The sequence below is a fragment of the Eufriesea mexicana genome, unplaced genomic scaffold (genome assembly GCF_001483705.2).
Source record: "Eufriesea mexicana isolate 0111107269 unplaced genomic scaffold, ASM148370v2 scaffold5504, whole genome shotgun sequence".
In the NCBI taxonomy this organism is placed as follows: Eukaryota; Metazoa; Arthropoda; class Insecta; order Hymenoptera; family Apidae; genus Eufriesea; species Eufriesea mexicana.
In genome coordinates this window covers 598,320-621,862 of record NW_016913469.1, presented here as the reverse complement: position 1 = coordinate 621,862, position 23,543 = coordinate 598,320, and the positions used below count along the sequence as shown (strand labels likewise).

At 42.7% G+C, this 23,543-nt stretch overlaps 1 protein-coding gene and 1 long non-coding RNA gene across 3 annotated transcripts in view; one reads left to right on the top strand and one right to left on the bottom strand.

Moving 5' to 3' along the window:
- Positions 1–23,543, top strand: part of LOC108552131 (Wnt oncogene analog 2) — a 117,308-nt gene that overhangs the window by 5,024 nt on the left and 88,741 nt on the right. The window lies entirely within an intron of this gene.
- Positions 1–23,543, bottom strand: part of LOC108552133 (uncharacterized) — a 98,250-nt gene that overhangs the window by 22,088 nt on the left and 52,619 nt on the right. For both annotated transcript variants that reach the window (XR_001890529.1, XR_001890528.1), the window contains exon 2: positions 680–887. This is a non-coding gene — a long non-coding RNA (uncharacterized LOC108552133). The remainder of the gene's footprint in view (positions 1–679; positions 888–23,543) is intronic.

Genomic DNA, 23,543 nt, shown 5'->3' with positions numbered 1-23,543 from the left:
AAGATTGACTTATAATAGCTGCATTATATATTCCTATATAATTTCTTTATTTCACTTGTATTTGAAAGATTTTATTATTTATTCCTCAATTATTTCGTCTATAGAAAATTAAATATATTTCGTATCTATTGCTTGTTCATTGTTCATTTCCTTATTCGTTCTCAAAATTTTTTAATTTCTTTTCCCTCGTTTTTGTATTTGAAAGATTTTATTATTTATTCCTCAATTATTTCGTCTATAGAAAATTAAATATATTTCAAACCTATTCCCTGTTCATTTCCTTATTCGTTCTCAAAATTTTTTAATTTCTTTTCCCTCGTTTCTTCCTGAATTTTAGCAATCGTGTACCTGAAATCTGTCTACATAATCCTTGAGATTGACTAATTTGGAATAAATAAATTTGCAACGCGATCGCGTGCAACTTGCGAAATTTAGTGCCTCGATTCGATGATTTAAAGCAACTATACCGAATATAGCTGGTTTTATCGAGCCCCTTTATCGGCCCCCTTTTCTTTTACGCTGATCACACGCGAGGAAAAATAAAAAGCTTTAAGGAGCCTCATCCCCGTTTTACCGACTGTTTTACGTAACCGGTCGCGGTCGAATTTAATTATTTCGCGGATGTCCCGGACGAGCTTCGCGAAACTTTACGAGCCCCCCGTTATTGACTTCCGCTCACCTCGTGTAACTCTCCGCCGGCCGGCATCGTTCCCTGCCTCGTCCTTCGAACTCGATTTTCTTCTTAGAGTTAGGCTGCGTGGTTAGGTTCGTTTCTTCTGGCTGCAGTTACGCCAGACGCCATTCGGGTAGAAGTAGACGCATTTATTCCCGAACAAAGGGGGCCCTTTGCCTCTTTCTCCTGTTTTCTGCTGCCCGGTGTCCGGTGTCTGAAATGTTAAAGGTGGAGATGTTAGGGAATTCTTAATTGGCTTTTCTGATTGAATTTTGTTTACGTTCGTGTCTTTTTGATGAAATATTTTATTTCACTTAATATTTCCTTTAATATCTTCTTTCATATATTTTTGGATAGCTCGATGTTCCGTGACACGAGTTTCAGATTACAAGTTGGGATTAATACGTCGGCTGTCACACAATTTTGCATCAGGCTACGATATGATTTCCATTATAGGAAATAATGAATTAGGATAGCATAATAATGACTTAGGATATAATGAATTATTAAACAATATAATAGAAAAAAGAAAAGAAATAATAGTGCATTTTTGTTTCACAATACCCTTTATTTATTTACATTGTTCAAATTTTTATAAAGCAGACAAGAACTGATCACTGGTGACCACCGTGGCAGTGAAGGTGTTAATTACGATTAATTTGGATATTTAATAGATTATACGTGGAAAAATTCGAGTCTTAGTTACTGAAAATATTCTCACGAATATAGTATATAAAATATAGAATATTCGTGAGAATATTTATTCTCATCCCAAATCGGGAATAAATAAAAAGACAAATTCGAGGAACGTCCATGATCCTTTTTCTTTTTTTTTTTTTTAATTTTCTCCGATTCCTTTTTGCAACGAGACTTGTTTATCGAGGATACCTTTTAATGCAAACTTTGTACGGTTATTAGTATCGTTTCTTTATCACCGGAAGACATTTGTAATTCTGTTTACTTTGATCCAACAGCTCGGAGTTATTACAAAATTTATGGAGTACCATTACCGCGTGGGGTACGACAAATAAAAATTATTAACGCATGAATAAGAATACACGAAAGAATTGAAACGAAACGTTTTCGCGTCCGCAACGCAATCGTTGCCAATTGAATGAAGAGATTGATGAACGCGATCCGAGCATTGCAAAACTGCAACACGTGAAAGGCAGAATTGTTGGAATGTTACTTGTCTCTCTTTTTTTACACGCTCGAGTAATTATACTCGTATGGCACGATGAATGCGTTTGATGCATTCAGATAATATTTATGACGAGAATGTTGCATTTCGTTCCAGGCACTTCGATCATTTCCCGAGTATTTTATAGGAATCCTCAAATTTCCTTGCTATTTTACTAAAAACAATATTCTAATACCTTCAGAAAAATCCGTGAAAAATTTTTATTCCAGAAAATGAAGCTTCCCAATTTTTATTCCAGAAAATAATCATGCAATTTGTTTCATAATTTTCTTCGATTATTGGGCAAAGTATAATAAATAAAAATTGTGATTTTGGTAAGGCAAAGATTCGATTCTAAGCTTGGATAACTCTAGAGAGATCTTAAAATTTTTTAAATTCGAATTTTTATCATTTTTACCATTTTTACCATTTTTATAGAATGGAATTTCTCTTCGAGCTGTAAATGGCTACAACGCAATTCGTCTTCAGAGTTTACCACACAGACTTTCGCTAGATCGATGGTTCATTATCTGACTTAGGCGACATCGATTTTCTCGAGAGTCCTGATCTTGTTGGTCCTCGCGATGCCAATGGCGATGTCCACGTTAGCATCCACGGACACGCTCTAACAAGGTGTTACATGTGCTCGGAACGTGTCGCCGTATCCATCGATTCATCATCGATTGACACCTTTGATAGATCTGGATGGTGCGAGTGATACAAAAATAAACGAATTTTATCCTCCATAATAGCTGCGTAACCGTATTGCTGTTTAATAATGAAACTTCGCGGTTTAACAAGCGGCCTTCAGCTTCGAGAACTGGTTTCCTTTACATCGAAGAATTTAATCAAATCGATACTTCTTTCCTCGAATATCGAATTTTCAATATTAAATTCCAGTTTACATCGTATCATTCCAAATTTCAATTATCCATCAAAATACAGAATATTTTACTACACCATTTTCCTGCTAGAAAGGAAAGTAAAATAAATAAAACGAGAATCCGAAGAATTTTAATTCACTGAAATTTAATAGCTTCACCTTCTAAAATAATTAACCCTCTGCAGGAAAATAGTAATTCGAAGGCTTTCTGCCATAAAGTCGACGATATTTTTAAAACGGTAAATAAGAAGCCGTATGCAAATTAAGACGTAAAATTATTTTACTTCGATATTCCATGCATCGTTGGGTAATTGTAAATTTATATTTTATTTAATATTAATTAACATCGATCTTTAGAATATGATTAAATGGCGACTGAGAGACTTTGCCTCTCGAGTGCAAAGGGTTAAAAATAGGGAATACCTATGCAAAGCGCCATTCGCGATTTCGTGTGCCAAAAATTAAAAAAAAGAAGGTATTCCATAGAAACGAGTTCCACACGAATTCACCTTCCATTCGTCACCCTCTATTTATCACAGTTCCATAATTTTATCACTCGATTCGGTCGATGCACGCGGTCCGTTCGCACCTTCGTCACTCGCCACATTCTGCACACCGATACCCGAAGCCATCGTTCTCCACAGACCTTCGAACACGAATTCGATCGTCCGACAGAAACCTCGCATTATACGCCTTCCGATCGATTACAGTTTACAAGCGAAAGGACACAAAGAGACGGTTTCCAGGCCGGCCGAGGAATTCCCCGTCGCATTCCTGGGACACAATGTCCGGCGATTACGAGTGTTACAGCCAGCCGTAAACCCTTCGAATTAACGAGGGGCTCGGCTAAGAATTTTCGAAATAATAGCGCTGCCGTGCTCGCGGCGATCGATCATAATCCATCGCGGTTCCGGGCGCCATTAATAAGCCTTCAAATTGACCGGAACGCGGGGGTACTTAACCAAAAGCGTGGATATCGATCTGAATTACGAATCTAGATTAGTATTGCCGAGGAAAAGATCCTGACACGAGTGAGAAGTCGTTGGAGGTTCGTGTTAAACTATTTACTGTATTATGGCTCTCTATGTGGTATTTCAGTCTTTTCTTTTAATTTAATATCGATCTGAATTACGAATCTAGATTACTCTTGTCGAGGAAAAGATTCTGGCGCGGGTGAGAAATTGCTGGAGGTTCGTGTTAAACTATTTACTGGATTATGGCTCTCTATGTGGTATTTCAGTCTTTTCTTTTAATTTAATATCGATCTGAATTACGAATCTAGATTAGTATTGCCGAGGAAAAGATCCTGACAAGAGTGAGAAGTCGTTGGAGGTTCGTGTTAAACTATTTACTGGATTATGGCTCTCTATGTGGTATTTCAGTCTTTTCTTTTAATTTAATATCGATCTGAATTACGAATCTAGATTACTCTTGTCGAGGAAAAGATTCTGGCGCGGGTGAGAAGTTGCTGGAGGTTCGTGTTAAATTATTTACTGGATTATGGCTCTCTATGTGGTATTTCAGTCTTCTCTTTTAATTCTGCGAACGAGCTAACTCCGTGAGAATTAACTCCGTAATTCTGCGATCTATGGATTTTCCTTGCATTTTTACTTTGACAGCTTTGATTTATCATTGAGATTGATAAATCAATTGGGACAGCTCGAGAAGGTAATGCAATTTTAATTTTAATGAGGTATATAATAATCACTATTTCTTAATTTGCATAAAGAAACGCGAAATTCGATTTTTGTATATTGTATAATAAGTCAATAAACGACATTTTTTTTAAATTATGTTCTACGTGAAGATTTTATTATTCTTACGCCTTTCAAAAATTTACACGAATTTTCAGGGTAATTCTAGGGCTTCCAAATTTTCTCCAAATCATGTACGCGAGTTTTATTGAAAATATAAGAACATGGAAAATAGAGAATCGCTAATTTAATTTTCTGGTGCTATTTTCAGGCTAGTAGAATAATTTTAGTATAGGCAAATACTGTAACGTGAAATTTTATACGAATATTTTGCATCATTTTAATAAAATCAACGACTCGACAATGAAATCGCGATTGGATGTAAGAGATGGAAGTGGGTTAATATCGTAAAATGTGTTGAGATTCTAGGGACTCTAAAAATGGTATAAATCCGTGAAGAAATATATGGACATAAAACCGAGGAGGGAAATAATTCGGTAGAAATTTGGACAAGATTTCGTTGAAGGGCTATAACTTAGAATATGTGGTGAACATAATTGATTTTACCAGGTCCATAAACAACTATTGGAAACGACCCTTTGGTTAATATTCTATCGTGAGCTTAACCCCTATAAGTATAATCCTCTTAGGCCTCTATTTAAAGTTTTAGCGAGCAGATTGAACCGCAATTCCAAGCAATTATCGAAATTAGTTTCAGCAAATTATGGGACCATAAAATATGAATGATTAGAAAGTATAGGAGCATAACGTTGCCCTTCCTATTCCCTGGAAATTCCTTACGAAATCGTTTCTACCCTAATTTCAATACGCCCGTTTATCTCTCGAATTTTTCCCATCAAATCTGTGCTCTTCGAATTTTAAAACCTGACATACCGCATGTAATAAAAATTTACTGCAACTGTTCACTAAATCCAGGTTAATCCCATTAAATTTATTAATTCAATTTACTTTTGTTTAAAAGAACACGAAACTACACGAAGTCACTTTTCTCGAGAGAAAATTATAATTTATTAAGATTATAATTAAAACTACAAAATTAGAAATTAGAAAATTGGAAATTAAAATTATAATTATTAAATTCTCATACCGATATGATATAAAACAAATTACGTAGATTTCTATCTGTACTGTAAATTCTCTGTCAAATCAATAAATATGTTTCCTCCAAAAAATATAAAAATTAAAAAATGATTTCTAATTTCTAATTTTTACTTCTATTATTCCAATCAGCCTTTTTATCTTCCTATATCGGTGTCAAATCTTTAAAAATACCACTGATACACAAATGCCATTCTTAAGACAAATAAATAAATTACAAATAAATAAACCTAAATTCATTTAAATTAAAAACTTAAACAAAATTTAATAAAATGAAAACTGAAAATCTGCTTACTGTAGATTAATTTAGAATCATTCTATACGATTGTTTCACGTTTGTCATATTGACCACGTTGGAAAATTGTTAACAATATCTTAACACGCGAATGCAGCAACCGTGTTAAGCCTGTTGCGTGCATTTGAATGCACGCGACGAAACAACGTAACTCACTACCACCCCCGTCAGCCATTGAGGCACGGGGTTCGTTTCCATGGAACGGATCGCAGTGGGACACGATTGGAACGAGAGGCATCGATGTCGTAGCGGGGCCCAGGCATTAAATTAAGTTCCGACGGTGTAAAGTAAGCCCGACTCGGCCCTCCTGCCGTGAAGAGTAGTAATACCATTCAGTGAGTTCGCTTCGGTAGTAGAGTTCGTGTCTTCATCGTCTATGGCAGCCGCTTGTCGGGCACCGGCGCGCCACTTTTGCCGGAAGAAAGCTACCGACCGGAAGGCGAAGCACAGCTTTTGTGCTTTTCTTCCTTTTCAAGCTTATACAAAGGATTCCTCGTTTTCATCTTCGATATCTTCGCCTTTAATCTGATTCCTATTACCTGTTTCGCGTTACTACGTCATATCTATTTTTCTATTTTTCCATAGTCGAATTTTATATTATTTAACGAACGTGGTCAGCGAATTTTTAATTTCCCAGTGAACAAAAGGAATTTGGATGTAACAATATTTTGAAACTTAAATTATTTTTGGAATTTTTTCCTCTTTCGAATAGCCAAGTTTCCCGATTGTTTCGTGGGGATGCGATGATTCCGTGTGAGAATATTTTATATTTTAACCTATTGCTTTATCATTTAGCACATACTTAGTTAGCACATAACTGAACTAGGAAGACATGGGCGAAAATGAACCACGAGTCTGCCTCGTGATGTTTACGTTGGGCCCTATCTACAAACCACGGTTCTCACACGTGGTATTTATCACACGATATTGTAGATGAAGGGGTTAATTTTTGTATGAATTCATCGTATACGAAGAGACCCTGGAAAATATCGAACCTGAATTTCGCAGAGTTGAATCCCCATAACCTCCTCTCTAAGATCTACAGTTAACTCCGGATTAACTATCGCGTATCACTATAGTGAAATACAACTATTTAGCTATCAAATGTCGAAGGAACATCTGCATGTCACTCTGGACGAGTCCACTAGTCTCCTTATCACGAGTCTCACACGATATCGTATACGAAGGTGTCAATTTAACGATTTTAATTTCAACTCCCATATTTTTGCGCTTCCATGATTTTATTTCCCGTTCTACCTGTTTGTTTGTTAATTAAAATTTCGCTAAACGCCAACCAAAGGCCTCGCAGCTTCGTTTTCTTCGTCGAGAGGTAACGAAAAGTATTCGACTTGATCGGACTGCTCCAACTTCGCGAGCGTATTAAATAACATTAATGTAGACAACTCGCAAGGTGTGTTGGCAAACTCTTCTTAAACTCCGTACACGACATGAATTATTATCTTGGCCTCGCGTCCGGCACGGGAGAAGCTGCGTCGTTTTTCCGCGAAATAAACGCGGCGAACGCGTCACGCGACTTTTAATCATCGTTACATCCAATAAATTCGCAAGCTGATCAAGCTGCCCCCTTTTACGGCGTCCGGCGGGTTTTTCGCGTGAATCTTAATTAATCCCATTCGCGGCGATCGCATAAATATTAATTACACCGGCGTGAAAGTGCGATGCGTGAGTAATATCCGCTCGTACTCGCGCCGCCGGATTAATTTCTCGTTTTCCATCGAACGGTCAACGTGGAAACAGCGTGGCCGATCTCTCGTGTACTCTCCAGGCTGACCGACCTGCCCGCAAAAGAACTTTCGCGTCATCCTTCACGAAAGCGGCGCGAATTTTCTCACAGGCTCCCGCGATAAGGATCGTCGGGGGAATACACGTGCTAATTAAACGATTACCGGCTCTCTCGAATCGGAGTGCCCGGCGATATTTCCGAGATAAATGGCACGGCCGAGCTGTCTCAAAGAAAGTCCTTTCAAAAGAAGGCAAGAAACCGCTTGATTATTTTCGGGGCTGCGCCTCTGGTAATTTAATTTGATTCCGAAAGGAGGACTTTTTGGAAAGTTGCGGAACGCTGGAATTAATGGGTCGACCGAGGCTTTGTAAATTGAAAGTCTCCTTCGAGGAATTGCAGGGGAGGTAGGAGTTTTGGGTAGAAGAAGATGGATCGAGGTTAGGCGGAATTGATTTGACGGATAAACGATGCTAGTCTGTTAGATGATCCTGAAATTTATCGACGTTAAGTGTCAGAATATACACCAGAGTTACTAGATGTTTCTGTCTTCTCTATTTCTTTGGGATATATTAATTAATAATCGAAGTATTAATTTTGTAACCCTTCGGATAAAAGTTCCGACGTCACTTTCGATAGATTAACCAGTTTTATACTTAAAATATGCTACTTTGTTACATCTAACTCGTGAACGGCGTTTTACATCTAAGCCTGCGTCATCGGCTCGGCAACTCACGGTAACCCTAAAAGTTGCGAATCATGGCGAAAGTAAAAATCGCAGCCCGCTGCCGGTGAAGAACAAAGCAGCCTCGTGACGGGTCCTTAAGCCTGATCCACACGAGAGGTAACCATGTATATATCCATTTTACGTGTACTCCGATTTCCTAGCTCTTTATTCCTTCGGGACATAGTTACTAAAAACGTTTCAAATGAATCGACAAGTACTACAAGAGGCTCCGAAGAAGACGATCGAAACAACTTTTCATCATTCATTGGATACCTATGCGTTTGGAATTACCATCGATAAACGTCTGCTAATTCCAATTAAAAATATTCGCTGACCAATCATAACCAATACGCATATCCCTACCCGTCAGGCGCACAGACCGGACCAAGTTAAGAGCCCGTGGCGCTAGTGTGCACCGGACCTAACCTCGCGGCGCATACGTATACCGAATTCCGGCGTGGATGGTCGCGCCGCGCACAAAAAGCGACTCGGGCACGGATCCGAGGGTATCCATGGAACTGGAAGACGCCAGGCGGATCGTGTGGGGTGTAAGGTATGGAAAGGGGCGGCGGAGCACGCGATGCTTGGCCGTAGGAAGGGCAGAACGGGCGAAAAAAGCCTGGGCGAAGATCCAATTAAAATAACCAGTGGTCAGCGGACGTCGCCCGAAAGAAGTATAATGAGAGAGGCAAGAAAGACGGAGAAAGAAGAGGGTGAATGCGGAGCGTGGTAGGAGGAGGTGGAAAGACAAAGGGCGAAACGAAACGCGGTCGCGTTTGGAATAAAGGGAACCCCTTTCCCGTTGGCCGGCAGACAGAGACGGGGCACAAAGCGCCATTAAAATATCTCTAAGTGCCCGGAGAAACTGCTGCTGGCCGGCATGAAAGATGTCGGCCTAAGACCGCGGTCCTCGCGATTCAAATTGATTAAACGCGCAGGAGGAGGAAGAAGAAGAAGCGACCGAGTAGCCGTGAGGCTTTGCCGTGAGCTGGCTCTGAGGCTGGCTACCAAGCCAACTGAATTCCTCGCATCCCTTTCACGATGACGGCTCGTAAGATCGTTCCGGGGTGTCGTTTTTATTGGTTCGCTCGCTTGTTTGATGCTTCTCGTTGATAGTATCGCGCCGCTTCGGAATGGGGCCTGCTTTGAACTTTGTGCAGCTTGCGTGTCGAAGCGGAGTGTTTTAAGACGCGTTTTAGACATTCTTTTCTGCGCATTTTCTTTTCCCGGCCATCGCGTTTCGGTAGTCCTCTGCTTCTGGCTGTTCGGGCTGTTTGGCTATCTTTTTGCTCCAGAAATTGCCATAATTCGACGTGGTTATATACTTTCAGTTTAATGGCAAGGTAGGCGTGTTTCGGGTACCGTTCTGATTCGCAGACGAGGTGTAAAGATGCATTGTAGTTAAATCTCTTCGACGTGCAATTACTGACAGAGATCGCGAACGAAATAATCATTGGGGAACTTTTGCGAACACTTAAAATCTTGATATAACAAAATGACAAATTTAGAAACGTAGGTTAACTCGTGTATCCGAGGACATAAAGAATATACAAAAATTCGCAATTTTATTTCTTAACCCTTTGCGCTCGAGGGGCGTCCTTCAGTCGCCATTTGATAAAATTTCGAAGCTCGATATTCATTGATATGTCAAATTTCAGAGAACGTAACGGTGTGCGAGATATCGAAATGAAATAATTCTAATCACACGACTTCTTACTCACTGCTCAGAATCATCGTCAGCTTTGTACTCCTATCTTCCTTTGGCCAAAAATTTGTCGAATGCAAAGGGTTAATCACTTGCGCTGGAAAGACGTGCCAGGCACGTCGTAAAGCTTCCGTCGCAGAATCGCCAACGACGTGGTACACACGTCGTGATGCCTCCCAGAGAGTTACACTGGATCGTTCTGACAAATGCGTCTGTGAATTTCTTGCCAGTGCAAGTGGTTAACTTTCATATGGTTACTTCGCGAAGTCTGTAGTAGACCATACTGTTCTTATCGTTAGCCATGCTAGCTAAAATTCTAGACGACACAATTAATTTCTATTTCGACCCCCTTAATAATTCCAATATTATCACGCTACTGACTTCAAAGACGTGTCAATGGAAATTCAGTCTTCTCCACGATCTTCCAATTCCACTTCCAAAGAACTGCCACGCCGAGGAACGACCCACTTAAGTTAAAATCATTCCCGATACTTATCGTCCATCTCGCACATTCGATATTATTAGCCCGGTATCTCAACACCTCGATCGGAAAGAGAAATACCACGAGTGCGTGCACTAAAAAAGCCATTAATGAAAGCCATCCTTTAAGCTTTTCAAATCAAGCATAACACCCGACGCGTCAAAGCAAACTGGCTCTATATCTCCCGTCGCATCTCTGCCATCGCTGACTCTATCGGCCGGCGTCGTTCTTCTTCCCTTGTACTAGCATCCCTGAACACTCGGACGCAATAACTCGCGAATCGTGGTGGACGCGCGGATCGGTTAATAAAGACATAGATCATGATCGCGGCGAATGGCGGCGAATGGCGGGGAATCGCGGGGAATCGCGGGGAATCCCGACGTCTGGTTCGGCGACCATCACCGTCGGATACGCGCGAGAGATCGTAAATTGCTACAAGTTCCTGTCCACGCTTCTAACGGCCCCCGATCGGACCTGATGATCCGCGTTTAATCGCCTCGCGTCGATACGCTTTCGCGGCGACCTGTCCGTGGCCAGGGCTGGCAACGTAGTTGCCGAAGAGCCGTTTACCTTGAGACCACGAAGAATCGAAGTGTACTTCGAGAGGTGCAGCCTCGTGTAAATGTCTCTCGTGATCGAGGGTGCTTGTTAATTTTTCTTGTTACACGGTGTCGGTAATAATAATGATCAATGGATTTCGTTACCGGTCGCGGAAAATTGTTTGGATAATTATTTTAAGGAACTCAGGTTGATTAATATCGATTTTAATGGAGCTACGAGTGTTTTAAAAATTCTATCGAGAATTCGGTCGAGTTTTCAACGAAGAATCTCCGATGAACCTAGATCTATCAAGATCTTGGATTTTAACGAAATTACAAATTTTTGAATACAACTAGCGCGGTTCCTTTAATACAGAATAACAAATTTGTGAAAATGATCTCATTCAGTTCTGTTTTATTATAAACGTAACGAAAATGAGAAAATAAAATAAAATAAAATGGTGCTTAAACGCTTAGATTGAAGGTAGGATAAAGAACAGGGGGACCAGTTATTTGCGCTAAATGATATTGAAATAATAGTGGATAACTACCAGATGATGATGCGCGGGACCATGAGGTCTTAATGAGATTGAAAAGTAAATGGTGTTATTTATAAGATCGGTTACGAAACGGTGTAATTTCGCGATCAGGCTAAAAGAGAAGCAAATATGAGTCGCGTAAAAACCGTTTAGCCGTGATTGCTAACCGCCATAGATAGAAGATGATTGCAGATAATTAAACGACGATCGCGGGCCGATTCTCAGCGGGAATGAGACGCGCGCAGATTGTAGCCCGTCTGGTTGAAATTGCTATGAAAAGAGAAGAAAATCCGGGGGGAGGAAAAGGACGTGGAAAGCGTACGTTGTGGAACAAAGTGTATATCGCGAGATCTATCGTGCAAGATCAAGGGTTTCGGTTGTGTACCGATCGTGGATCTACGATAACGATTAACGAACGAGAAAATCAACGATGGATCGCGGTAAGAACGAAGTCAGCTAGCTGATAACTTGATAGATGGCGCTTAAGTGACGGTGGAAACGATCCAATGGGAATGTTTCGTTGGCGAAATTAATTGTAACAAGCGTGTCGATTTTTCCGAGCATTTTAAAACAAGCTCGGATCAAATTGATTGATAAAACGAGGAAAAAATTCCGCAACGGGTCGTAAGTGTTATTAAGCGTAATTTTACGATATGGCGACCGGCGTATACGCGTTTCAGTGAATTTGCAATTCTTTTTTCCCCTCTTTAGCCGGCTCGATCGAGTAACATTACGACGTACGAAGAACATTGAAATTGAACAGAATGGAAATTTCTGATGTTTATTATACGTATATACGTACACATGATCGACGTTGATCGGTGGATCGCTTCAGTAGGCCGATGCCAGTTATATCTGTACTCGGATAAAATTGCTCAATTATCGACAACTATAAAATTAACTTTATAGTGTCCTCGGTGATCGAATTTGCGAAATAACATATCGAGGTCTCTAAATATTTGGAAAGTATACTACGTCGTTACGTAAACTCGGAAATGGTAGATTACTCGAAAAGTATAGTAACTTCGTGCTTCGTCTGTGTGGCTACCTTTCATAATGGTTTGCTTTTCGATGCTCGTATTTGCTCCTTGAACATCGACCAAGTATAATTATAATGGAAACTAACTCGAAACGATCACATAATTTTATTGGCCATATCTTCACCGAAATACGGAGACAGTCGTCCAATTAAGTATCGGCGAAATTATTCCACGCGATCACCGCGCGAGCAGTTTCAAAAAGGAACTCAAAAGGTGTACGAGGCAATTTTACAGAGGACTCGAAGAGATTTCCGAAATAACGAAAAGAAATTTAAAAGATACGCTTGCGAGAGGAATCCATGGAATATTAAAAATTTCAGAAAGGTCTTCGAATGATCCACGTTTTAATGCTTGAAGTATCAAAAAATTGGATAAAAGGAATTCTGTCATTCGTCAGAAGCTCTCACGAGATAGCATGTTCGATCTTCGAACGAAAAAGGTGTCAGCGAACCAGCGACGAATGAAGACAAAAGTCGCCTTAATGTATTCAAGCGGTTATGGTCGCTGACGAGCTGCCTGCTTATCCCAATTACCATCCCCGTTGAAGAATACTCGCGCATCTAGATAATCACTATAATCTTCGCTCTCATTATAATTATCACCGTCTATTACGACAGATTTTGTTGCCCCGGCGAACGACCGTCGATGAAACGCGACCGCCTAATCGACCGCCAAACCTAATTATCCTCAATCCGTCGTGATTACGCGAACTGGCGATTGTGCTTCTTTTCACCCTATTTTTCCTGTGTTACTGCGCTAATCAGATTTAGATTTACACATCTAGATAGATGACTGAAAGTGGAAGCAGTGATCCTTCGAATAATTCGATACCAAATTTTGTAACATCGCAAAATTACATTTCCAAAAATTACAAGTTAAAATATTCCAAAACACAAATACATTCGCAGTTTCTAAATACCGTTGCGAAATTAATTACCACGTTATTTTAATTCTTTGGGGCACGGAGAGATTGAAAGTGTCCCACCTTTTTGATGCACCGTAATGCATGGTGGGACATTTTTAATCCCACCTGAAAATATTGCAATAGCTGCATACGCATAGACTTTATATTTCGCGTTATTTACGTAAAGCAGTTGGTAATACCGTCGACAAATGTTATAAACGTATTCGCTACTATTTGAGTCCCACCCTATAACAACAAATTCAATTAAATTATTATTTTCTTATGTTTTTACATTATGTGATTCCTGTATTAGTAAAAATATACCAATTTTGTTTCATTTAAAACGCAATAAAATTTCTGTGCAACATAGGTCTATTTTATCATCTGAAATCCTGTGCCGCAGAGGTAACAAAGGATCTCAAAAATTTTATCAATTCTCTGCAATCCAAATTTGTTTCTATTCTGTGTCAATAGGTGCAGGGTTCACATTAACGTGAGATCCTGAAGGGTTAATTCTCACGTAAAATGAAATTATTCTCCACGAACCATCGATCTTTATCGTCCCTTTAGATTCGCATCGTTATTTGATGAAATTTCTGTGCAACATGGGTCTATTTTATCATCTGAAATCCTATGCCGCTAAGAGTTAAACGATTCTGACCACCCTTCATCTAACTCCAACATCCACGTTCGAAAAGGAACTGCGTATTCGTAGCTCGAGGGAACAAAGAAGTGGAAATTTGTCAGCAAGAATAATCGGATGGTCACGGTTCTTTGTCTATCTATTATCCCGATGATATCCTGCGAAGGTCCTCCTCGACCGTGTTACTTCTCGTTCAACGTCCACGTCCAGGGTTCCTGTTTTCCGGCGTCCTCGCCGGGCCCCGTGTATCCCGCCGTTGCACAGACTCACTCACACACGAGAGGCCGTGAATGAGGGAAGCCGTTCAATAAATCTTCAGGCGCCAGGGTTGAAATTTTCGCCACCTCTCCTCTTGTCAGGACCATCCTACAGAGATATTTTCGGTATTACCTGCCCGGAGATCAGATCCTGAAGATACCTGGCTTAACGAGCTCTTCGTTCTACGAACGGACGCTTCTTCTATTCCTCCCTCATCCATAAAATAATGTTAATTTGTGGCCCGATATGTACACACCTCCGGCCGAATAATAAACGGGCCTGCTTTTATTCCTAGGCGACCGAATATTTTTCCTTGGTATTTCGGTGAACTTCGGGTCAGGTGGAACTGTGGATCAGGATAATTCCCTGGTGCTGAAGGATTCGTTTGGACTCGCGTTGTTGGGTCATTGGAAGTTCCAAATGATAGCCAATGACGAAATTTTTTTATTTTTATCGAGTTCCTGTTACCTGAGTTACTATTCAGTATTGGTGTTTCTTAGGATGCTTACATTTCCAGAATTTATTAGTTAGCAATTCGGAACGTAATTAGGAACGATTAATTTTTCGAGAATATTGGAAAATTTAATTTAACCCCTATCGGATGCTAGCCTTTTATACGTGATACTATGATAGCTTTTATACGTTATACTACTTAGGTTGTAGCTAGTTTCGATAAAAAATTTCCGTCTTGTCACCTCCCACGTGACGTACGTGAGACGTGAGTTACGATCGACAATAGTTAAAAATTGATAGAAGATGAAGCTTTCAGAAGAGAAGTACTTTCAGTTTCAATTTCCAAGCTCGAAGAATCCAAGAGAAATCGAGAACTTCTATAACTCTCTTACTGATTTAAGCCTGGTACTACTAAACCTGTCAAAGAGACACCTGATTCTTTATTTTTCGAATTAATGAAAATATATAGGCACTTTCGGTAGAATTATCGTTGACTTTCATCAAGATACGGCTGTAGTGATGCACGCTTCTTCATTTTTATTACACCGTTTCGAATTACGATCGTCCGTGTACGTCATATTTAAACTCGCGTTGCAAGTGGGTATTTCCAGTGTTAATAATTCGAGATAACGACGCGAGATAAATCCGAAAAATTACGAGTAGAGCCGAACGAGTATAGTCTATTCCCTGCCCGAGCAGATTTCCACTGCATCTCGTTTCCGAGTCTCGGTTTTATCAGCAGCCGATCCTTGCCGCTTGCGTAACACGCTCCAAAATTGTTGGCTTACATAAGACGGTCGAAAAGAGCGGAGCAGAAAGCTGCCCTGCTCGCCTGTATCTCCGGCGAGGACTGAAATCATAACTCTGATATTATCGAGAAACGCCAGTGCGCCGAGTGACACGCAATCTGCTCCTCTAAACCGGCGTGAAATAAACTTCCACGATAGATAAAACCTACCTCTTAACATCCTGTCTCGCGCGTATCCTCTGTTCGCGCAGGATCTATCGGGGCTACCAAGGAAAAATTATCGACCACTTAATTTCGCAGACGATAGGCGGCCGATAGGCAGTCCGCACGGTGTTATCAGAGTAATTAGTGACACCTGTACTATCTGCGCTGGCGAGTCGGCCACCGATAGCGACAGCAACGAAACGCTGAAAGTTCGCCCACGAGGATCCTTTCAGCGACGAGGATCTCTGGTCCACGGCGCTCCGTTTCTCCGTCCCGAGATATCGAAAAGTCCCCGACGATAGCGTTTAATTACGCTTAATGACAACGCTGGCTAGTGGCGCGAATAGCGGATAAACGCGTGTCGCGAGCTGGGAGGCGCGACCGATGATTTACGAGGCCGATAATTCCATCGTTAAGCAGCCGAAAGAAGCCGAGACCGGAGCGAATCGGGTGTTCCGCGACGAGGCGTTGCTTTTTATCGCAGCTTTTTAGATCGGGCTTCGGGTGCTTTCGGAGATCGTGGTGGCAGGCGAGGATTGAGTTATTGGGTCTGCGCTGCTGACGGGATTAAAACGGATTCGGTGACCCGGCAGGCGATGAAGGCGGCCAACGGGCAGCTACCAAGATGGCGGGGTTAATTGGACGAGGCTCGAGCAGGGGGTCCACGAGTGGTTCCACTGGCCACCGGAATTATTCGCAGGAAATTTTGGATTTTCGACGAAGATAAAGGAGCAAATTCGTTGCGTGAGATTGTAGCGAGTTATTGGAACAAAACGAGTGTGCCGAATGAAGATATTGGGTCTCTGGATTCTAAAATTCCTTCTAAAATTCGACGTGACGTGGGGTGAAAATGTCAAGGTAAATTCGGATTCACCGTGTGGAGGAAGATCATGGATCTTGGCAAACGCGTTGAATGAAAATATTTAATCTTCCGTGTTATCATGTGCACATAAAAGGGTTCAAGAAGCTGGCAAGGTGTTGAGTAAAGATATCGAATCTCCTGATTTATTATATACTTATAAAGACACTAAATCTTCATCGTATATACCCACATTGGAAGATTCAAGAATTTGGCAAGATGTTGACTCACGATATTAAATCATTGCATTTGATATGTCCAAAAAGAATCCTGAAACTTAACTACAGGAGTTATATGATTCCTCGTATATACTCAAGAAAATGCCAATATTTGTCAAGGAATTGGGGAATAATTAAAAATACCTCATTCGCAATTTTCTAGGAATTCATCGTACAAGAAAAGATATCGAATCTCCTGATTTACTATATACTTATAACGACACCAAGTCTTTGGACTTGTCGTATATACTCACATCGGAAGACTCAAGAATTTGGCAAGATGTTGACTCACGATATTAAATCATTGCATTCGATATGTCCAAAAAGGATTCTGAAACTTAACCACAGGAGTTATATGATTCCTCGTATATACTCAAGAAAATGCCAATATTTGTCAAAGAATTAGGGAATAATTAAAAATACCTCATTCGCAATTTTCTAGGAATTCATCGTACAGGAAAAGATATCGAATCTCCTGATTTACTATATACTTATAAAGACACCAAGTCTTTGGACTTGTCGTATATACTCACATCGAAAGACTCAAGAATTTGGCAAGATATTGACTCACGATATTAAGTCATTGCATTCGATATGTCCAAAAAGGATTCTGAAACTTAACCACAGGAGTTATATGATTCCTCGTATATACGCAAGAAAATGCCAATATTTGTCAAGGAATTGTTGAATAATTAAAAATACCTCATTCGCAATTTTCTAGGAATTCATCGTACAGGAAAAGATATCGAATCTCCTGATTTACTATATACTTATAACGACACCAAGTCTTTGGACTTGTCGTATATAATCACATCGGAAGACTCAAGAATTTGGCAAGATGTTGACTCACGATATTAAGTCATTGCATTCGATATGTCCAAACAGAATTTTGAAACTTAACCACAGGAATTATATGATTCCTCGTATATACTCAAGAAAATGCCAATATTTGTCAAGAAATTATTGAATAATTAAAAATACCACATTCGCAATTTTCTAGGAATTCATCGTACAGGAAAAGATTCTGAAAATATTCTCATTACTAAGATCCAATTCCTGCTTAAGAATCACAATCAACTCCGACCTAGCCATTGTATATTGCTATAATTAGCTACCAAATGTCGAAAAAGCATCTGCACGTTGCCCTGAACGAGTCCATTAGTTTCCGAAAACCTACGTCGAGGTGGAGAATTATCTGTTCGGATAGATCGCCCGATACATCGGACTCTTGACCTCTCCTACGCGGCCCAGCTGCAGTTTCTTCTATTTATCCACCTCTGACCGGTTCGTTCCCGTTCCCTCGCTCTTGTTCAAGCTCTCTCGCACGTTTTCCCGGCGCACGGCTCCGGCATTGTCCGGTAAAACCGTATTTTCGGCCTCCGCTACAGGACTTTAACGAGCTGATCGCTATCAGGACGCACCGAGTTATTCGCATGAGTCATTTCTGCGGAACAGCACCGACTGTCCTTCTGCGCCCTGTTCCCCAACGTTGCGCGAATTAATAACCAACGCGACGCCGGATTCCGCGTCCGGCGATTAATTTTCCGTCACACGCCGCGAAGATGGCACTAGGCTTTTCTTAAGCTGGAATTCGCGTGACGGGAACCCCGAGTTTTGGATTCACCTCGGGTGAAAAACAGGATGAGAGCCTGATGTGCAGTGGAGGATGGTCTGCGAGCTAGGGTTGCTCTCGAGGTGCGGGATGGACTTACGATGGTAAGAATACTCTTTGGCATCGTCCAATTACTATGTTCGATATAGAAGATTCTTGGAAAGGTAAAAGAAAATTGAAGAATCGATTAATTGACACGGTTAGATGATATTGACACATTACAGATCTATGTTTCTATCTTTGCCATAATAATTTTGAAGACAAGAAACTAAAATTTTTGGTAACAAATTTCGAGTTAATGTAAGGTTCGTTACCAGTAACAATGGAAACTAAATGGAATAAAATTTAGGAATAATAGTCGAAATTTCCGAATATATTTGTTTTATAAGCCTCATGAAACGAGATGTGAAGGTACATGCGAGTACGATGTCTCGCAAGGTTCAGCTCTCCCGAGAAGTAATATCCTGGAGAAAAAAGCAGACGGAGGACTGGGTGCACCAGTCCAAAAGCCCGTGGCACATCGTGCATCTTTAATAATCCTAATCTCTGTTAGACCGACTTAAAATGCAGGCTACGTTTCTGCCGAAAAAAACATTCCGCGGCCGCGCGACGCGTATGCGCTTCTTCGCTCGCGAAAAGATATACCTAATTCCAAGAAGACGATCTTCTCCGAACCACTCTCCGTCTTCCTCCGAGACTCACCCTAATTACGCCGAAAAAAGAAAACAGGAATAATATGCCCGATTCGCCTGGACGAGCTTAGCCTCGGAGCCGCGCGCGTGTATTCAGCGAACGAAATCAGGAAGCGAATCCACGAAATCAGGGGCCCAGCAATTTTCTATCATCCTCTCGACGACTATCGTCCGCTCGCTCGGCGATGAAGCACGGGCAGAGGGAAGTCGGCGAGTCCTCTATAAAAATGCAAATTTTATACGTGTCGTTCGAACGGCGATCAATGAGAGCCATGAATCCAGCGCTAAACGCTCGATTACATCGGAATACACAGAAAGCCGGCCGAGTGTATAAATCCGGAGCCGCGGTTGTCGAGTACGTACGTTAAGCGTAATTTATTCCATATATGATATACACACCGCCACGCACCTCGGCAGACCGAGGCTGCACGCTTCTCACCGACCTCCCTCTCACCCGCGCCCTCTGTCCGGCCCATTCCGCTCCCTTTGATACCAGCGTGTCCGCACGCGGGCCACAGGCCGCGATCTTCTGGGCCTTCTCGCGAACGCGTGTAATGCGACGTTGCGACGGGATTTATGGGAATATTTATGCGTATTTATAGGGCGTGGAGTCGTCGATGTCCGCGACGTGGCTACACGGCCACGGCCCGCCGCGTGCACACGCGGACCCGGATCGACCCGGCCCTCTATCCGGCCCGAATTTATGCCGCGCCACGAATAGTTCCGTGTTCCACGCGGCCGATCTTCTCACGCCTCGCGCCACCCGGACACGGCCACCACCGTGGTACACGTGTTCGCGTGTCCGAGTCACCGGGTAGCCCGGTTTCCTCCGCTTTCTCACCGCTCGTCTCTTCCGAGGATTAGGCGGCCTCTCGGGCCACCTCGGCGATTGATCGCGGTTGATCACGGGGGTCGTGGGATGGAAGAAGGTTCGGGAAGGTTTCGGGTACCCGTGGATCGGCATGTCGACGTTTCGAGGATTTATACTCGATTCGGTTCGGAGTCTTGGTCTCTTGGGCCCAGCCTAAGGAGTGTGCGCGGTTGGATCAAGACGGAGCCAGGAACTGGGTCTTATTCCTCGATAGTAATATCGAAGGATCAAGAGAAGCTTCCGTTTGTTCCTCTGAGGTCTTTTACAGTTTTCTGAAACATGGTGTCAGTCCTGGACAATCCTCTGACGATCGCCATAACTCATCGCCGCGAAGAACAAAGTTCATAGAGTTCCAGGACAAGAAAGACTCGCAAATAGGTGCATTTCATTTTCTCCAGTGATATCCGAGGTGGAGCAAGGAATTGTCTTAAGCTGGAATTCGCGTGACGGGAACCCCGAGTTTTGGATTCACCTCGGGTGAAAAACAGGATGAGAGCCTGATGTGCAGTGGAGGATGGTCTGCGAGCTAGGGTTGCTCTCGAGGTGCGGGATGGACTTACGATGGTAAGAATACTCTTTGGCATCGTCCAATTACTATGTTCGATATAGAAGATTCTTGGAAAGGTAAAAGAAAATTGAAGAATCGATTAATTGACACGGTTAGATGATATTGACACATTACAGATCTATGTTTCTATCTTTGCCATAATAATTTTGAAGACAAGAAACTAAAATTTTTGGTAACAAATTTCGAGTTAATGTAAGGTTCGTTACCAGTAACAATGGAAACTAAATGGAATAAAATTTAGGAATAATAGTCGAAATTTCCGAATATATTTGTTTTATAAGCCTCATGAAACGAGATGTGAAGGTACATGCGAGTACGATGTCTCGCAAGGTTCAGCTCTCCCGAGAAGTAATATCCTGGAGAAAAAAGCAGACGGAGGACTGGGTGCACCAGTCCAAAAGCCCGTGGCACATCGTGCATCTTTAATAATCCTAATCTCTGTTAGACCGACTTAAAATGCAGGCTACGTTCCTGCCGAAAAAAACATTCCGCGGCCGCGCGACGCGTATGCGCTTCTTCGCTCGCGAAAAGATATACCTAATTCCAAGAAGACGATCTTCTCCGAACCACTCTCCGTCTTCCTCCGAGACTCACCCTAATTACGCCGAAAAAAGAAAACAGGAATAATATGCCCGATTCGCCTGGACGAGCTTAGCCTCGGAGCCGCGCGCGTGTATTCAGCGAACGAAATCAGGAAGCGAATCCACGAAATCAGGGGCCCAGCAATTTTCTATCATCCTCTCGACGACTATCGTCCGCTCGCTCGGCGATGAAGCACGGGCAGAGGGAAGTCGGCGAGTCCTCTATAAAAATGCAAATTTTATACGTGTCGTTCGAACGGCGATCAATGAGAGCCATGAATCCAGCGCTAAACGCTCGATTACATCGGAATACACAGAAAGCCGGCCGAGTGTATAAATCCGGAGCCGCGGTTGTCGAGTACGTACGTTAAGCGTAATTTATTCCATATATGATATACACACCGCCACGCACCTCGGCAGACCGAGGCTGCACGCTTCTCACCGACCTCCCTCTCACCCGCGCCCTCTGTCCGGCCCATTCCGCTCCCTTTGATACCAGCGTGTCCGCACGCGGGCCACAGGCCGCGATCTTCTGGGCCTTCTCGCGAACGCGTGTAATGCGACGTTGCGACGGGATTTATGGGAATATTTATGCGTATTTATAGGGCGTGGAGTCGTCGATGTCCGCGACGTGGCTACACGGCCACGGCCCGCCGCGTGCACACGCGGACCCGGATCGACCCGGCCCTCTATCCGGCCCGAATTTATGCCGCGCCACGAATAGTTCCGTGTTCCACGCGGCCGATCTTCTCACGCCTCGCGCCACCCGGACACGGCCACCACCGTGGTACACGTGTTCGCGTGTCCGAGTCACCGGGTAGCCCGGTTTCCTCCGCTTTCTCACCGCTCGTCTCTTCCGAGGATTAGGCGGCCTCTCGGGCCACCTCGGCGATTGATCGCGGTTGATCACGGGGGTCGTGGGATGGAAGAAGGTTCGGGAAGGTTTCGGGTACCCGTGGATCGGCATGTCGACGTTTCGAGGATTTATACTCGATTCGGTTCGGAGTCTTGGTCTCTTGGGCCCAGCCTAAGGAGTGTGCGCGGTTGGATCAAGACGGAGCCAGGAACTGGGTCTTATTCCTCGATAGTAATATCGAAGGATCAAGAGAAGCTTCCGTTTGTTCCTCTGAGGTCTTTTACAGTTTTCTGAAACATGGTGTCAGTCCTGGACAATCCTCTGACGATCGCCATAACTCATCGCCGCGAAGAACAAAGTTCATAGAGTTCCAGGACAAGAAAGACTCGCAAATAGGTGCATTTCATTTTCTCCAGTGATATCCGAGGTGGAGCAAGGAATTGGGTTTTATTCCTCGGTAGCCGTTTATTCGTCTAGGGTCTTTGACAGTTGTTTGAGACATGGTACCAGTCTCTGACGATCGTTCCAACTCGTGGTTTTTATTCCTCGGTAGCCGTTTATTCGTCTAGGGTCTTTGACAGTTGTTTGAGACATGGTATCAGTCTCTGACGATCGTTCTAACTCATCGACGCGAAGAACGAAATTGATAGAGATCCAGGACAAGAACGACTCGAAAATCGGTGGATCCTGTACGATCGAAGTCCATAGAGACTTCGGGAGTTGGTCGGAGCTTAAAAATCACACGGACAATCATTTCCGCGTGTCCAATTCGGAGCTTTCACTTTCACCGGTGATCTCCCGGCTCGCCCACGCGCGCTGGTCCAAAGATGATAAAGGACAGCCACGAATCCACGGGCAATTCGAATCGGCATAATTCAGTCCTGGTGTAACGTCTCCACGACGATCGGGGAACTTTGATTTAAGCGGTTCGTTAAAATCGCGCCTTTCCTCGTGCACTGTGCACCGGTTACGCTCATAAGAGGACTCGTGCTACCGTGTTTTATCCGCTGTCCCACATATTATGTCGCTGCCGCATTCGTCATCGGGCCAATCTTAATAAATAATCGGTATATTATCGAGCCGGGACGGAGTTTCGTGCACCACGAGATTCGAGGAACCCGCGAGGATAAATCTGGCCCTACCGTGCACGTCCGGGGTACACGGCTTGCTTGAGACGTCGACGGTGTTCCTGTCAGAGGATAATAATAGCCGGCTATCCGTTAATCCGTCAGGTAGCAGTCTGTCCTGAGTCTGGTCCGAGGTAATAAGTAGTTGTAGGCTCTTCTACGTGTCACGTATTTGGCCTAGGTTCGCGTAGCTTCGGATGTGTTAGCCATAGTGCATTTGGGTTGAGAGGTATCAAAGATAGGTCTATGACGATTGCATGGTGAGTTCGGATAATTAGACCAGCGTTTGATAATTCGAAATTGACTTAGTCTAGGTCCGCGTAGCTTCAGGTG